At 43.4% G+C, this 10,147-nt stretch overlaps 1 protein-coding gene across 1 annotated transcript in view; it reads right to left on the reverse strand.

The window, feature by feature from the left end:
• LOC138793876 (choline/ethanolaminephosphotransferase 1) overlaps positions 1 to 7,605 on the reverse strand; it is a 67,175-nt gene extending 59,570 nt beyond the window's left edge. The window contains exon 1 of the mRNA XM_069972597.1: positions 7,474 to 7,605. The gene's annotated coding sequence lies outside the window, so the exon portion shown is untranslated. The remainder of the gene's footprint in view (positions 1 to 7,473) is intronic.
• Positions 7,606 to 10,147: the final 2,542 nt, after the last annotated feature.

A 10,147-nucleotide genomic window follows, 5' to 3' on the forward strand; every position in this document is an offset into this window, starting at 1 on the left:
CTACAAAAACATGGCCCCTTTCCCCCTACTGTTGCCTCCAGTTTGGATGGGGTTTGGAACTCCGTTCCATTGAACTAAATGGAGCTTAATTGCAAACCGCACCTGAACTGGAGACAACAGTAGGGGGAAAAGGGGCCATGTTTTTGTAGTGCTGGATAACGCCTTTAAGGGTTCCATCCATCTGGCGATAATTCGTGTGGTAGTCCAGAACCTAGGCAAAAAGCTATATAACAGTTTTGAGGAAAGGGGTCAAAATAATTAAAGGAGACCCCCAGCTAGACCCACTTATACTGACCTCATCTCGCCGAGTCCCGCTCCCGGAGCCGATCCCGGGACGGAGATATCCTGGTCAGAAGCTGGTGCACGTGCTGTGGAGATTGGAGCGGGACTCATCTCTGCAGCACACGCACGGCTCCATTCATTCTCTATGGACGCCGGACCTATCTCCACAGCACGCGCGCCAGCTTCTGACCAGGATATTTCCGTCCCGGGATTGGCTCCGGAAGCGGGACTCGGCGAGATGAGGTCGGTATAAGGGAACTAGCTGGGGGTCAGGAGCCTGTCACCCTGGCACAGGTCCTCTTTAAGAAAGCATTTACAAAATGGCTCTCTTTTGCATTCCTTATCACCTAACAAAAGTTTAGATGATGGAATATCCCTTTAGGTTATTTCACAATCTCCATCCCCCTCCCTCCTCCCACTAAGTAATAGTAAAAAAACAACCCAAGTAAACATACCACTATCTTGCAACTCCATGGCTTTGGCATCTGCCCAAAAGCCAGCTGGAGCCATCAATCAGCCAAGCTGTTAGAACAGGTTGGAGGCTACTACATGAGATAATATGCACTACTTGCTGCTCCAAACCCTTCTGTATAATATAACACACGGCATTCTGCATAGGTAATAACTTATAAATCAAATCATGAAGAGAGCAGGGACTGAGGTCTCCAACTCAGTAAATGTAAAGTAATTGAAACTAGCAGATAAAATACATAATACCACCAGGACAATTAAGGAGTTGCATTTGACAAGTTGGGATAAGTCTTTAAAAACAGCTAAAACAAGATGGCTGCCCTTAAGAAAGTACAAAAGAATGGAAAAAAAAAAAATTACAATGAAAATAAATTTTAAAAAAATTGTTTCATTATAATTTTATATATATCTTTTATGTAGGGATAAGGTATTTGAACAGTAATCATTTAAATTGAATGTGTTGCCTAGGGGAGTTTTTGTATATTATATTAGCTGAGCACAGTTATGCTCAGCCAATCGCGGCTGAGCAGCTGATGACGCGGCAGAGGGGGGGGGGGGCGGCATGAGCGGGTCGGCCGGCCTCCCGAAGATTAAAGCACTGTGCGAAAAAAAGCGGACGGGGGGGGGTCGACACGAATCAGGTATGTATAATGCACTACACTTCCGGGTACACGGGCGAGGGTCGGGGAACACGGGAAAGGGGGGCCATTCACATACATAACATACATTACAAAGTTGTATAACTTTGTAATGGGTGTTATTTTGTGAATAATTTCTTAGTGCCGCACTACCCCTTTAATGGTTTGATTTACCAAAATAAGAATACGTGGCCCTAAATAAAAGCTCCTAATTCTTAACCACTAGGCACCTCACTTCTCTGCAACCTGCTGATTCCTGCCCATTAAGGCTGATTTAATTTGTGTTCCTAGATGAACCAGAATAGAACACAGGAAGATCAGGGCTGTGGAGTCGGTAAGCTGCAGCTCCAAATTATGAATTTTATCAGGACCGACTCTGACTTCATCTCCTTTATAAATGGCCAGTCATATACCAGGGGACTTATTTGTCCAACTAGTGTAAAGTAGATCTGGCTCAGCGGCTTCAGTTTTAATGTCCTACATGATCCTGGGGTGACTTCTGAGGGAATAAGGAAATCTATAAAACTAATTCTGCTGTGTGTACAGTGGATGCAGCTGGTTTCCAGCCTCCATGTCCTGAACAACTCAGAACTAGACTAGATAGAGCAGGTGGTCTTGTCTGCTGACAATCTTCTATGTTTCTAATATTCACCATACACATAGGAAAACTGCTAACAATGCCAGATACCTGTGATATAGAGGTCAGCCATAGGCTCAGATTTATCAGCTCACTTTCAGCGTTCGTGCTCCTGAATTATTGCAGCCCCACAGGAACTATCCACTCAGCTAGTCAGTGACTGCAGCTGTTTCCACCTCACTCAGCGATTGGTTGAGCGGGGCCATGACTTAACAGGATTGGGAGAATGTACAGTGGGCCTGGTGAGTTGTGCCCGGAGTGCCTGAGGTGTGGAGCAGCGGGTCCGGCAGCTGGCTGCAGATAATTTGATTAATCGCCTAGCCCTTCCACACACACACACACACACACTATCTATAGTAGTGTACTACAAGTCAAAAACCAGCATAGTGCCAGCCTCTGTACAACATTTTCATCAGCACTATGCCATGGGATAGCAAAGAGAAGTAGGTGCTGTGCTAAGACAAACGAAGGAAAAGAAGGTAACTGCGTACTTCTGACAAACAGCCCATCTCTTCTCCCAAGCCCCAAAATGAAGAGAAAGCGAAAAATGTGCACCAGCTTGTAACACTCAGAGCTGGACCAATCAAAACTTTTGACATGTCTCTGAAGTTCAAAAAAAATAAATAAATAAATGTTGACAGTGAGACTTTATGGATCGAAACCTGTAGTCTGAAGAAAAGAAAGAAAGGGGAGGGGTGACGTTATTGAAACCTTTAACTACGTTTAACCCTTTGAGGACCAGGCCCAAAATGACCCAGTGGACCGCGCAAATTTTGATCTTAGTGTTTTCGTTTTTCCCTCCTCCCCTTCTAAGAGCTCTAGCACTTTCAGTTTTCTATCTACAAGCCATGTAAGTGCTTGTTTTTTACAGGAATAGTTGTACTGTGTAATGGCATCTTTCATTTTACCATAACATGTATGATGGAATTCCAAATATATTATTTATGAAGATATAAATTGGTTAAATCGTAAAAAAGAATGCAATATGGTAACATTTAGGGGGTTCCTGTGTCTACTTAATGCACTATATGGTAAAAGCGACATGATACCATTATTCTATAGGTCAGTCCGAACACAACCATATGCAGGTTTACACAGATTCTCTAATGTTATATATTTTTTTTTAAATGAAATCCTTTTTTTGGCAATTAAATATTAATAAAATGGGCCTATTGTGACACTTATAACAGTTTTATTTTTTCACCTACGGGGCGTCATTTTTTCCGCCATGATCTCTAGTTTTTATTAGTACCATATTTGTGAAGATCGGACGTTTTGATCACTATATATATATATATATATATATATATATATATATATATATATATATATATATATATATATATATATATATATATTGTAACAAAATCAGTAATTCGCGCACTTTTTTCCCTCTTTTCGTGTACGCCGTTTACCGTTCGCAATGACGCTTGTAATATTTTAATAGATTGGACAATTACGCACGCTACGGTATATTATATGTTTATTTGTTTATTTTTATATGTTTTATTTATATAATGGGAAAGGGGGGTGATTTCAACTTTTATTGGGGGAGGGGTTTTGGGGTAGTGTGTTAGTGTTTTTAACTTTTTTTTTTTTTATACACATTTGAAGTCCCTTTGAGGGACTTTTACATCCAGTACTTTGATTTTTACACTGATCATTGCTATGCCATAGGCATAGCATTGATCAGTGTGATCAGCGATCTGCTAATGGAGCCTGCCTGTGCAGGCTTAGTGCAGCAGATCGCCGATCGGACCGCTGGGAGGCAGGTAAGAGACCTCCGGCGGTCCGTTTTACCGATCGGGAAGTGACAGGGGACTCCCCCTGTCACTTACACTTAAACGCTGCGGTCGCGCCGGTGATTGCAGCCGGCCCCCACCTCCTATGAAGCGCGCTCCGCTCCGGAGCACGCTTCATTGCCGGAGAAACACTCAGGGCGTACAGTTACGCCCTAGGTCGTCTGGGGACAGACTTCCATGGCGTAACTATACGCCCTGGGTCGTCTAAGGGTTAATAATAACAGAGGCACAGCGACAGGTGTGTTCACTTGTTCATTATTTTTCTCTCATTTTTGCTTTAATATGACTCTTGGTGGTGGTTAAAGAATAGGAAGAATGTTATACTTACATCCCCTGCTGCTGCGGTCGTCTTCAGGTCTTCCAGTCTCTAAAGTGGTCCTCTTGTTCCGATGGCGTTTTACATGTGCTGGAACTGCACACTAAGCCAAGTGACGGGAACACATTCTTGTCAGAAAAAGGCGGAGGAAAAGGAAAATGACAGCAGCAGGATAGGTTAGTATGGCCTCTTTGTAGTTGTCACTGTGCTGGGAGGTCGATTTACATATTGTCATTTAGAAACAACTTTGCGGAAATCAATAGTACAAGCTATTGGAAGAAACTCTGTAATAAGTTTTATTAGGCAAAAGTGTTTCTTTCTGTACTCCAAAAACTGTTTTCCACCTCACTTCAGATAAAGCAGGTTTTGTGTGTGCATTATGGTCTATGGAGGGGGAGGAGGAGAGAAACAGCCCTTTTATAGGAGCCAGCACATCATCCTGCAATCTTCCCTCACTAAAGGCCCTATTCCACGGAACGATTATCGTCCGTATTCGGCCGCTACAGACGATAATTGTCCCGTGGAATAGAGTGCAACGATCAGCCGACATCGTTCATGTCGGCTGATCGTTGCAGTCGCTTGCTTTCAACATGTTGAAAAACAAGCGACTGATATAGAAGCGATCTGCTGCCGGCGCTCCGTTGAATAGGAGCGTCGGCAGCAGACGCAGCTATATCCTATCAGCTGCCCGGAAGATCAGCGATCACCCACGCAGCTCCCCGCCGCCCCCTCCCGCTCGCTGCTGCCGCGTTGAATAGCGGCGGCAGCGAGGAGACCGTGTAATATGCCCTTAAGTTCCCAGACCAGCACTGAGCTTTCTGACCTGTGAATCCAGCAGTTTACGTGCCCAAACAAACATTCTCCAAGGTGCACGGGCTGTTTGTCTGTTCTTTGCTCATTCATCCTCCTCGACCCCCCCACCCATAGGTTATAATGGACACAGCAAACCCACCTTCACTTTGCTCCTCTGTAATGTAGACAACTTTGCCTGATAATAAACAGATAAGAATCTTCTGACAGCTCAATGGAGTCGCATACCTAATCTTTTCGGCGCTGGTCTTCTTTCCTTAGTGTCCTATTACACTGAGCGATTTTTAACGATTAACGACTATTAATAAATGATCGCAAACGACATTGTTTATCGTTAACCTGAAATCGTTCACCATATCACACAGAACAATTATCGCTAGTTACGATTGTTACTATGATCGTTTATTCCTTCTGATCCCAGAAAAACAATGAACAATGTGCTATTACACTGAACGATTAGTGAAAAAACACAAAACTTGAGCGAACGAATGTGGAATTACAGCGAACGATTATCAATAATTTTAGGTTCAGATCTAAATAAACGATCAACGACATACGAACGATTTTTCGATTGTTGCCTGCAATTACACAAAAAGATCATCATTTAAATTCGAACAATTTAACGATTTTTTCGCACAATAATCATCCCGCGTAATAGGGCCCTTAGGCCTCATTCACACGATCTGTGCCGTGATGACCAGAGGAGGATCTCGGCACAGATCCCCCAATAAAGGTGCAGCCCCCCACTGTCTGGCAGCAGAGATGAGAGGAGCGCAGAAGACAACTGCCCGCCTACAGCTTTTGTGCCAGCCAGCTCGCATGTTTACCAGCTCGGGGGGGGGGACGATTAAGCGAGTAGTTGCACTCCTGTCATCTCTTCTGCAGGGCGGCGGGGAGGGATCCGTGTAGCGATCCACACTAGGACTTGCCCTATGTTTTCATGATAGGGGTAGATGGCACGGAGCATGTAAATGGTTGCGTTCATTTGAATGGTCCCTTAAATTGTCCATGGTCGTGGATCCGCCACCACGGACAATTTTACAGGACGTGTAAATGCAACCTTAGTTGATCCCTCAGTTTTTGATAACTTTAATCGAACAATGATGTAAATTAGTTCATTAGGAACACTAATGCTACATTTACACAGAGCGATAATTTGCCCAATCGATCGTTTAATGATTTTGAAGCAACGATTTGGTTTTTATAACGATCAGCGTTTAGACGAATAAATCGTTAGAAAAATCGTAAGAAAATTTGTAAGCAAAATCGTTAATGCAATAGTTTTTAAGCTCATCTTTTACATAGGGTGAATCTTTGAAAGACTGTTTACACGATACGATCTGCGAATTTTTAGCGAACGATGAACGACGATTTGAGAACATGTTGAAAGATCAAAATGAACGATTTTTCGCTCATCGCTTGATCGTTTGCTGTGTTTATACAGACTGATTATCGCTCAAATGCGATCGTTATTGCGAAAATTCGAACGATAATCGTTCCGTGTAAACGCAGCATTACTCACTTGTCCCCATTAAAGTACCGTTCATCCCATCCACCACCTCCCTCAGTCAGGCCTACCATTGCATATTCAATTATGCATAAGCAGGATTGTCTCTAGGTAGTTGTAACTAGAGAGGGGCGAACCTGGAGCATGCTCAAGTCCATCCGAACCCAATCATTCGGCATTTGATTAGCAGTGGCTGCTGAACTTGGATAAAGCCCTAAGGCTATGTGGAAAAGATGGATATAGTCATTGGCTCTATCCATGTTTTCCAGACAACCTTAGCGCTTTATCCAACTTTAGCAGCCCCCGCTAATCAAATGCCGAACGTACCGGTTTAGATGGACTTGAGCATGCTCGAGGTTCGCTCATCTCTAATTGTAACCAAAGGATTCAGCAGGTAGGCTGATACATATTTCTGATAGATTTAAGTTTTAAAAACTGTGGGACAGACTAAATAAAGACGACCAGCTCCATAACAATGAGGTGCGCAGCTCCAGGGAGCTATTAATGGTTTCCCTTTAAATCTGCACCAGTATGGCCTATGGCTCATCACTATTATGAGATGGCTATGAGGTGATCTAAAAATGTGGGGGCAAAGTTTCATTAAAAAAAAAAAAAAAAAGTTAAATTCTATAGTGTAGTAAACAAGGCTCCAATTGATGACCTATGTGACCCCAGAGGAACAAAGATATCTCAGAGCTTGACAGGCCGAGGGATTTCAGGGAGCAGAACAGTTAACCCCTCCTAAGCCGAAGAATAATTGGCTTCATACAATTAAAGCGTCAACAAATAAGCCTGTACCAACCATCGCTGGAAACCAGTTCTAACATGATTGTAACCTGACGTTATGTGTATAAAACCAGACTGTCCGGGCTGAAGAGCGCACGACTGCCATTCCAGGTCAGAGCCCATGTACCACACCTGCTCAGCAGTGCAGGCGCCAGCAACACGTCCCCGCCATGGTTCAAGGGAAAGCTAGAAAACAATCAGCGACTAGTCGCTACAAAACTTACCTTGGCTTCTCCACCAACCAGTACAATACTGATTCGCTGCTTTTCCGCGACAGCGTACGCCGGAAGCAGTGATGCTACACGGTAACTCCGAAACACGCTTTCCTGCTGGGCTCACTACCTCCTTCCCCAGACTTACAGCCAACCAGCAGACGCCAAACGGAGCACCAATAGCGTGCCGCGAAGGTTACTACGTTATCGCTTTACATGTGACAAGAGTTTGGATTGGCTGCTGGATCACACGTGTCAGGTGACTACCAGGACGTGTTTTACATACGTGTGTGCATGATACGTTCACCCTAGCCACTGCCGCCCGGGACCCTGAAATACCGGCAGATTAGCGCTACAGACCGTGCCATTCATTCTCTACAGAGCAGCCCCATAGAGAGGGAAAGGAACTCTCTTAGCTATGCCCTCTCCTGTGCATACTTTGGATAGGGCATAACTACCTTAGATGAGAAGACAGCCTGAGAGACAAACAAGTCTGGAATGAGACCTTTCAGGTGTCTGGCTCATCATGTTGTTTGTGAAATGTTACTATTCCAGTTAGAGGACAGTCGCTCCTAACCTCTTAACCCCTTAGGGACCAAGCCTGTTTGGGCCTTAATGACCAGGCTCATTTTTCAAAATCTGACCTGTCTAACTTTATGCGCTTATAGCTCAGTGATGCTTTAACGTATTCTAGCGATTCTGAGATTGTTTTTTCGCAACATATGGTACTTTGTTAGTGGCAAAATTTGGTCACAACATCAAAATATAATGAAAAATGTAAAAATTTTGCACTTTACGAACTTTGAAATTCTTTGCTTCTAAAAAAAAGGCACATGACAAAAATTAGTTCGTAAGTCACATTATCAATATGTCCTCTTTATTCTGGCTTCATTTCGTAAACATATTTCACTTTTTTTAGGGTGTTACGGGGCTTAGAAATGTATCAGCAAATTATCAAATTTTTTTCAGGGACCAGTTCTTTTTTTAAGTTGATTTAGAAGTCTGGTATACTGGAAACCCCCATAAGTGACCCCATTTTGGAAACTAGACACCTTAGAGAATTAATCTAGGGGAATAATGAGCATTTTAACCCTACAGGGGCTGGAGGAAAGTATTCACAATTAGGCCGGAAAAAAATGGAAAATAGAAATTTTCCAATAATATATTTGTTAAGATTAAAGTATCTCATTTTCATAATAAACATGAGAGAAAATGCACCCCAAATTTTGTAGTGCAGGTTCTCCTGAGTACAACTGTACCCCATATGTGGGCGTAAGCCACTGTATGGGCACACAGCGGGGCTCAGAAGCGAAGGAGCGCCTATTAGCATTTCCAGTTCAGATTTTGCTGAAGAAGTCTCTGAGCACCAGGTGTGTTTGCAGAGCCCCTGTAGTGTCAGCAGAATAGAACCCCCCCCCCCCAAAAGTCACCCCATTTTGGAAAGTACACCCCTCAAAGAATACATCTTGGGGTGTGGTGACCGTTTTGACCCCACAGGTATTAGAGGAAAGTATTCAAAAGAAGACAGTAAAAATGAAAAAATAGAATTTTTTCAAATAATATGTTTGTTTAGTTTGAAATTTCTCAATTTCACGAGGAACAGGGGAGAAAACTCACCCCAATATATATAACGCAGGTTCTCCTGAGTAGAACGATACCCCATACATGGGTATAAACCACTGTGTGGGCACACAGCGGGCCTCGGAAGGAAGGGAGCGCCAATTAGCATTTTCAGTGCATGATTTTTCTGAAGAAGTTTCTGAGCGCCAGGTGCGTTTGCAGAGCCCCTGTAGTGTCAGCAAAATAGAACCCCCCCAAAAGTCAACCCATTTTGGAAAGTGCACCCCTCAAATAATTCATCTTGGGGTTTGGTGACCATTTTGACCCCACAGGTATTAGAGGAAAGTATTCAAAAGAAGACAGTAAAAATGAAAAAAATAGAATTTTTCCAATAACATGTTTGTTTAGTTTGAAATTTCTCAATTTCACGAGGAACAGGGGAGAAAACACAACAATATATGTAACGCAGGTTCTCCTGAGTAGAACGGTACCCCCTATGTGGGCATAAACCACTGTGTGGGCACACAGTGGGTCTCAGAAGGAAGGGAGCGCCAATTACCATTTTCAGTGCATGATTTTGCTGAAGAAGTTTCTGAGAGCCAGGTGCGTTTGCAGTGCCCCTGTAATGTCTACAGAATAGAACCCCCCCCCCCCGCCAAAAAGTCACCCCATTTTGGAAAGTACACCCCTCAAGGAATTCATCTTGGGGTGTGTTGAGCATTTTGACCCCACAGGTATTGGAGGAAAGTATTCAAAACTAGACCGTAAAAATTAAAAAAAATAAAATTTTTCCAATAACATGTTTGTTTGGTTTGAAATTTCTCAATTTCACTAGGAACAGGGGAGAAGAAGCACCCCAAAATTTGTAACGGAGGTTCTCCTGAGTACAATGGTACCCCATATGTGGGCATAAACCACTGTATGGGCACACAGCAAGGCTCAGAAGAGAAGGAGTGTCATTTTAGTTACAGGCAATATGTGGGTGTTTACTGGTTATCTGGGGTGGTAATGGACAATCTCGGGGTGTTTACTGGCTATCAGGTGGCAACAGGCAATCTGGTGGGGTTATGGGCAATATGGGGTGGTTACGAGCAGTCTGTGCCAATCTGGGGTGGTTACGGTCAAT

This window comes from Dendropsophus ebraccatus, chromosome 5 (genome assembly GCF_027789765.1).
Source record: "Dendropsophus ebraccatus isolate aDenEbr1 chromosome 5, aDenEbr1.pat, whole genome shotgun sequence".
Lineage (NCBI taxonomy): Eukaryota > Metazoa > Chordata > Amphibia > Anura > Hylidae > Dendropsophus > Dendropsophus ebraccatus.